Here is an 8,536-nt window from a genome sequence, read left to right as displayed (position 1 = left end):
GGGTTTGAGTGCAATTCTCGAACATGAACCCTCTCTCTATGGGGCTGGACCGTATGCCTCCTTGCCCCACATAGCCTTTCCTTGTGTTAGCATCTTCGGCAAATACTTTATAAGTAGTAGACCCTGGGTGGGCTAGAAAAGTTTTATTTTATTATTTTAAGAAAATTATAGTTTCACCCTCCTTAGTGAGTTCGCTTTAGGCCGGCCTACTGCAAGAAAGGCTTCAAAAATAAAATAGAAAGAAAAAAGACCCCTCTTAATGAGTTCGCTCAACCCATGCCCTGCTAAAACCTGAACTCCTTGGCACAATGGTATCCCATCTCAAGGCACTCTACAAGTTGCAATAAGATTCCAAGCAATCCTTCAGTTGAGCACATTGTGTGATTTCTAGTGCAAGCTCGCAAAATTAAAGGCAAAGCTTTAACCATTATTGTTCTCGAAGACTTGTAGTTCTTTGAGTCTCCATCCTAGGGGAACCAAAGGATCAGCTTGGCCGATTTGCAGGCGCATCACCTCTTGTCTCATGAAGGCCTTCCCCTCCTCCCATTGTAGCAAGCAGTGCACTTGATATATCCCTAGAATCATAGGTGCCGCCATTTGATGCCATTGATTTGATGCTCTCCGCCTTCTCTATGACTGTGAAGTCAACCAAATGAACAATGTCTAAGCATTGCTAGCTTCACCCTCGACTTCGACGGTGAGTGTAACAACCCAGGACCTCACCCAAAATGGCTAGCCGGCATGGGTCCTCACAGTGAGCCAACAAGGGATGAGTAGGAGCCAAAGCTAGCTGGCAAGGGCGATGGCTTGAGCATTGAACCGAAGAGGTCGTATGGTGGAGAGATGTGCATGTCAGTAGAGAGGGAGTCTCGGAGCTCCACCTCGATGACAAAAGAGGAAAATTTAAAGTAGTGTCGAAGCCAAAGGAGCAGTTCAAGTTGTTGGAGATAGAGTAGACGGAGTTAGTGATGGGGGCATGGTTGGTTGGGGTGAAGAAATCAGGGAAGGGTGGGTCGAATCTTTGAGGGAGACGGGCTCAAAGAGGTCGTCATTAGGGGTGGGGTCCACATGGGCTACCAGCCAAGTGTGGGGGCATGTCGAATGTCCGGCTCCAGTGATGAGGCAGTTGGCAGGGAGGCTTCCATTGGTTCATGTGGATGGGTAGGAGGAGCTCGGATAAGGCTGCAAATGAGTCGGATAGACCGTGATTCGACCTGACCAAACCCGCTTAGACCCAACGTAGCCCATTTGGAGGACTTATGGGGCCGAGTTGGATTTTAAAATTGAACCTGTTTCATTTTTTTGTATCGGATTTGGATTTACTGAATTCAGGCCCAACCCGAACTGCACCTAACCCTAGATTTTATTTTCTTGGATTATTGGGGAAAGTAATGGCGGTGCCTCCGACGGCCCCGATGCTGGCGCTCTACGTCGGAGACCTCCATAGGGCAGTGATGGATGCGCACATCTTCAAGCTCTTCTCCTCTATTGGGGTGCTGACATCTGTCCGGGTCTACCGCGATTTCGCCACCGGGCACTCTCTCGGTTATAGCTACGTCAACTACATTTCCACCCAAGATGGTACAAACCTTGAATTTTTCAATGCCTTTGCATGTTCTTGATTTCGATCTCTTCTCTTTGGAACCTTGGATTTCGTCGTGCTCCTCGTAGACGTAGACCTTGAGGTCAAGGCCAGAGTCGTAGCCTTGATCGGGTCAGGAGAGGGCGTCGATGCAGTCGAAGAGGGAGGCAGCGGAGCGGCCTGTGGAGAGGGGAGCAGGGGAAGGGAGGGGGCAATAGAGGCGGTCAAAGATGTGGATGAGGAGGAAGGTGGCGAGGATGAGGGCGTCGATCTGGTGGGCCCTCGTGAAGAGAGAGAGAAGGTGGTTGTGGTGGTGGGGCTCGCCGCTAGCAGCGGAGAAGCCTCCAGACTCCATAGTGCGAACACGTCGATAGCTCTGGAATGCTCGACCACGAACCACAGCTTTCAAGCAGTCTCTACCACCTCACTTGTTATGTCCGGGCCCATGGGCCTACAATGGGTTATCCCGAATAGGGCCCAAAATATGCAACCCACATATTTATGTTCATGAGTTTGAGTTTATCTATTTATTTTTTTATTTTATTTTTGTATAACAAAAGTCTTGATGCTATCTCTAGCCTATGAATTCTGTTCGCCCTAAGAAACCAAAAACTTGCGGTCACAGATGGTCAAAGATTATAGATTTTTTTAGCAATTAATGTGTTTCTAGGATAAACATGGTTTTCACTGTGATGATTTATTTATTCTATATTATATAATTTATTTTTCTACTTTGTAATTCCTATAATGGCTTTCAATGTTCTGGACTCGACCCAGACCCGACCCAAACCTGAATTTTTTGGGTTGGGAACGGATTATACATGGATCCGACCCGACCCAAATGACTCATTGGTGCAAAAATTTTAGCAACGGACATGACCCAACCTGATTCGATCTTTTATTGGATTGGGTCTAGGTCCAATATTAAGACCCGAACAAGGAACCAGGTTGGGTCGGAGTCACTCGTGACCCGGTCCGACCCCATTTGCACCCCTAGGCTCAGAGGAGAAAGGGAGAACGAGCAGGAGAGGGACCAAGGAGAAAGAGGTGGAGCTTTTAAAGGTGGCATAGAAGATTGGCGGGTAATTGAGGTTGGAGAGGGCAGTGGAGAGAGAAATGGTAGTGTTGGTGCCGACAGAGGCATCAGAGATGGTACGGAAGGTGGTGGTTTCTTTGGCGTGGTGGACTTTGGAGGAGGCAATGGTGCCGACGGGGCGTCCGGCGGATGTAGTAGGAGTGGTCGAGGCCTTTGTTGTAGGGATCCGACAAGACGACAACATCGCCATTCACATCGAATTGCTTGAAGATACATTGAAGACTTCTCCATTTTCCCTTCTATGGCTTCCACTCCTGAAAATTGATGCCCAAGGTATTTTAAACCTAAAATAATTAAATTATCATGTGATGAGCATATAACACCATTCTATTGATGGAGATGACCGACAGTATCACATTGGGCGAATATGCTAATTTAAAGGATCCAATTAAAAATTTTCAAATCCGAAGAGGTGTCAATACAAATCAGTCAAAATAGAGGGGCTGCAACTATAATTTTTCTATTATTTTTAAAAGAGAAGGGGTGATAGATGAAAAATATCAAAAGGATGGTGGGGATCATGTTAACTGGAGGTTATTTTTTCCTTTGATTTAGAGCCATGATGGCATTCAATGTGAATTGCTAGGCTAATCTATGGGAAAGGTGTGTCTGCTACATGCAAAGGAAGCATGAAAGGATATATTCTCGTAATCTGCTTAATGGTAGCAAATCTTATCATTAACTATGTTGAATAAAAATACATTTTAGCTTATAGAATATATCATTCGGGCATGAGATTTAAAACTAGCAGGTATTGGTGCTTCCAGTCGTGGTTAAACTTTTTAGATCTTCTTTATTCTAGCTAGGAACGAAGGTGGGACTAATTATTGGGTAACAAGTAGCATGCCTTTCTTTTAAAACTAGCAGGTATTGGTGCTTCTTGTTGTGGTTAAACTTTTTAGATCCACTTTATTCTAGCTAGGAAGTAGGAATGAAGGTGGGACTAATTATTGGGTAACAAGTAGCATGCCTTTCTTCTAAATTCCTTCTCCCTCCTATAATTTACTCTTAATGAATGTGCATCAATATTTGATTATAAATGGAATTTATACCAAAGTTATTATAAACCTTATATTTTATAGGAAAGAAGAGATGCAAAAGTTGCATGAAAATCTTAGACAAAAGAGTTGCACAATGGGAATTCTTCAGAAAATAAAGATATATTATGGAGCATAGCTACAGTTTCCCACTCCATTCCTTCCTCTGATGTGATATCTAGTAAATGCCTAAACTCTTATGGGACACTCACTTACATCCCACTCATTGCACCAATCTCCAATTGCCACGGCAATCGAAGAACCAAGCAGGGAATGGATATTTTAATTCCTTAAATACTTTTATAATCACAACAAGAATAGAAGTTTAAGCACGCATCTCCAGAAAAAACAAAGTATACTTATCAAGCTCCACTCATATAATTGAGACAAAGTGGACTAAACTTGCATGGACCCTGTTCGTAAAACATGCAAGCAGTTAGCAGTTGACAACTTCTAATTCAAATTAAGTTATGACTATAACTTGGACCATGCCCTGTCCAATTAGAGTCTAGAAACAATTTTAGGTCTTTTTCTTTCTCTTGGTAGGAAGAGAAGCTTGTAGCTGGTATTACCAAAGTCAGAGAATCTCATAGTATATAAGTTGCAGAACCAACACCAAACTACACATCAGGAACCATAAGTGAACAGAGACCAACACACCATACTGAACATCAAGAACTAGAAAATGTAGAACGGTAGCTCGATCGCCTTCTCGATAGATATGGGATGCAAGGAATATAATTCAATAAGGGGGATTAATGACAACTGTTTGTAGAGGGGTTTCGTAATTCATTTAGCCACTATTGGAGAGTCACCTACCAACCAAACTTGCAGTGCTTGAAATTTAGGCACAGCAGTTTGAAGAATAACTGGAAAAAAAAAACATTACTAGCCCCTGTTTTTTGCCAAGGTTTAAAATGATGGAGGCTATGACATCATAACAGCCAATGTTTACAATTATAATTGTTATAACTGTTTTTGTGACCTATTGTAAGGGTGCCCATAGTGCCATTATATGGTCGTTATATCATAAGAATAATAATTTTGTTTCAAAGTTTTGACTATTCATCTTCTTACAAATTAATGTATTGCTAATTAAAATATCTATACCGGTGTATATATCCTTAGATTGTGACATTACAAGTGACTTACTTTGACACATTTATGATCCTAAACCAACTTAAAAATGATCAGACTGATCTAAATCAAAATTATCTAAATCATGCTTAGTTCGAAAATTATGTTCCTTTTCAAGTATGTATAGGACGGAAATACCGTGTATCCCAACCCAAATTTGAGTCAACCTGAAATTAGTACATCATATATCTTATGATGTTCGTGAATTTATTCTTAAACACTATCATGGCTGGTCCCAAGCTCGAATAAGAAATGCGGAGCATTGACATGCTGGTTGTATAATTATATCATCAACTATGAAATGGATCTTAAATTTAGCATAGTCATGATAATGTATACGTAGTTTTTAATTTTAGATTGTCGATAATATTTGTGTATTACTTATCAATATTATTTGCATATTATATGTACGATAAAATTATATAATCTAGTTAGATATAATTATGATGGATGGCTTGTGTTTACATTCTTTTGAGCCGGTTTGATCTAAAAAAATCTGATAGAACGATAAGATAAATCATGAATCTAATCTAATCAATTGAATACAAATGGATTAGGCCTTGATTAATTTATTACTCAGCTTAAATGAAGGCTTTAAATCTTGCGGATGGGAATGTTTCTGTTTCTTTATAAAATCGGATGCCCTATTGTCTCTACCCATCCCACTTGAGCGTTTTCATAAGTACCCTCCATCTATTACCTTATTTTTTGTTTATTCTTTTTTTTGTTTGATTGTTTCTTTTCTCCTTTATTCCTTCTGTTCTTCCTTTTTCTTTTATTTTTTCTTTACCTTTTTTCATATTTTTCTTTTTTCCTTTCCTTTCTTTCTTCTTTCTTTCCTTCCTTCCTTCATTCCTTCATTACTTTTTTTTTCATTTTTCCTTCCTTTCATTTATCTTTCCTTTTTCTATTTTTTTCCCATGCCTCTTTCTTCTACTTTGCCTACATGGATGGATTTTTGAGTCTAGCCACCACCTCAATCTTGTTTTCTCATAAGAATGGGAAAAATCCGATAGAATGGTCAAGACACCTTTCATTCTGCTATAATTTAAAACATTGGTTCAAATATAAATGGATCTATATTTTACTTATCTCCAATCCAATTGACATTACTTGTAGCCCCAGTGGCATTGCCTTCTAAGCCGAAAGTCAAAAACTTCTTTTACTAAAATAATTCTATTAATCAAAAAACAATAACTAAAAATAAAGTTATCATCTCCTAATTATTTTTGTTATTTTTTATTTAATGATATATAATAATCATTATATCAGCTACTATTTTAGTTCCTAACATCCAAATCCAACTAGATCCAGTTACATAATAGTTATTAAATTATTATCTGTATGTTAATAGTGAAAAATGAAAATAGCGGAGGCCCATTTCAGCAAATGTTGAAACCAAGTTTCCATTGGGGAAATCTGAGGAAATCTGGACCCTGTCTTCCCTCCTCTCCTTATACTTTATTTTACTTTTTCTTTCAATATCTGCAACGTGAGGAAGACTTGTAGGAATTCCTCTCCTTTGGTAGAGACCGAAGGCATTGGATTGGTCCCACATTATCACATAGTTTGGGCAACTTCAAGAGAATCCATGTTAAGAGGGTCGGATGCAAGTAGGTCAAGTGACCTTGGTCTCACCCGAATCCAGAATCGATATATGGGTCGAGCAGTGTGGAAATCCTCATTAGGTCAGAAATGATCTTCTAAATGGGCTTAGATCATATAACTTTAGTAGTCTAACATGCCAATCTCTAATGTAAGGCATCATAGGATTTGTAGGTCATGTTGGATTAGATTGCAATTTGGATGGGCGAGTTTGAGTTAAGGGCTAGTCCTGGCCTATACCAATCTTTATATCTCACAACTCTAATCCTATCCCATCTTGGATTAGAATTTTTTTGCAATAACCCAATCCATGTTGACCTAACTTCACGCCGGATTGGTTTAATCTCCAATTGGACTAGATTAGATGAACCTAGGGCAAATTGTATGAGTCATTCAAGATCAAAAAAGATATTAAAAAAAAAAATATTTAGTTAGTATTTTGTTGGTTAGGATCTCATTTGGTGCACGTCTAATTCAATAGGATTAAAAATATATAGTTAAGCAAAACATATATTTTTTTGTGAAAATAAAATTGATACATTTATTTATCGAAATAGGGATGATTCTTGAGCCCAAGCTAACCCGATTTCATAAATTTTTGGTCCAATCCAACCCAGTAGGCCGGTTGGTCTAATCAAGTTCAAATTGAGCCTAACCCAACTTATTAGTCATGTAGATGAAAAGGAAGAAGGAGAAAACATCTCATACTCGTATTGGCAACTGGAGATAATTTGTTAATTGCAGTACTTATTTATAGAGGCATACCATGATGACCATTTTCCTGGGAGGGTTTTAATAACTACCAATATTTATGGAGCTCTAATACATCAAACTATAGGAAATGATTAAGATTGCATTTACTACATTCACTAATAATTTTGGGGAAGGTGAGATTTGATGCCCTTATAAATCACATCATTTTCTCAATTTTTATTCCAAAAAGAATAGTGATACAGATCACTGTTTCTTTATGCTAGAGGTCTTATATTAGGAGGCTTTTATTTCAAATTAGGAGAGGGGGACAAAATCACCAAATAGGCACGTCCTTTTCCTCTCCCTCCTCTCTCACCCCTTTGGAGCCATCTTGTCTCCTTGCATTGATTGCTTTGGCTTCCATTATAACCTCAGCATCCACATCATCTTTGTATGGTGCCCCACAGATCCTCCTCTTTTTCTTTAATTGGTGGATTCTAGGTTTTTTGTATGTTTTTTTTTTTGGTTCAATTGGTGGAAAATGATTTTTCTTATGTTTTTGAAGTTGAAAAGTAGATAGAGTTCTTGTAACCGGTTGCCATGCCGTCATATTTTGCATATAATTATCATTTGGAATACACTAATAATTTTAATATAAAATTGAAGCTTTAATGGCCGACTTCATGGTTTTCGGGCATTATATTTTCCTTTTGAGACTATGTAAAAAATAAAAGAAAGCCACTTTTAATTTTCATGAGATAGGGAATTTATTATTTTTGTGGATTAGAATCACTTTTAATTTTATTTGTTTATTCTTTTTTAGAGCATATTGATCTAGTTTCATTTTTTTAGATGCTTGTGCCGTTGGTCTCGTAGATAGATTATGTGCAACCAATACTCAACAAATTTTTGCATGCAACCTTAGAAATATGTATATTTAATTTCATTTAAATACATAATTGAAGTATGCCCACTCAGACAGGGGGCAAAAGTATCTAGAAATTCTAAAATTTGATTAATTTTTTTAAAAAAACAAATTAAACATGATTGAAATTTGTAAGAGAAAAATAAAATAGGTTTTTTTTTTTTTGCAACACGATGCAAATATCTAACTAAAAGCTCGTTTGGGTAATCCAATAATATTTGGACTGAATTGTCTATTGAATTCAAGGACTAGGAAGCCAATTTGAGCATAACCTATACCAATGCAACACTCTCTTAATCTAAATCCTTTGGGGAGGGGAAAAAAAAAAAAGGATCTCCTTGGTCCTTTTTTTTTTCTTGCAGACCAACATATCTACAGACTGAGAATTAGGTAAAACCATGGTGAGTCTTTTAAAGATGTTGGATCGGGCGGGCGAACAGATCCGATTCTTGTAGAATATT

The sequence above is a fragment of the Phoenix dactylifera genome, chromosome 10 (genome assembly GCF_009389715.1).
Source record: "Phoenix dactylifera cultivar Barhee BC4 chromosome 10, palm_55x_up_171113_PBpolish2nd_filt_p, whole genome shotgun sequence".
Classification (NCBI taxonomy): domain Eukaryota; kingdom Viridiplantae; phylum Streptophyta; class Magnoliopsida; order Arecales; family Arecaceae; genus Phoenix; species Phoenix dactylifera.
This window is presented reverse-complemented; position numbering follows the sequence as displayed.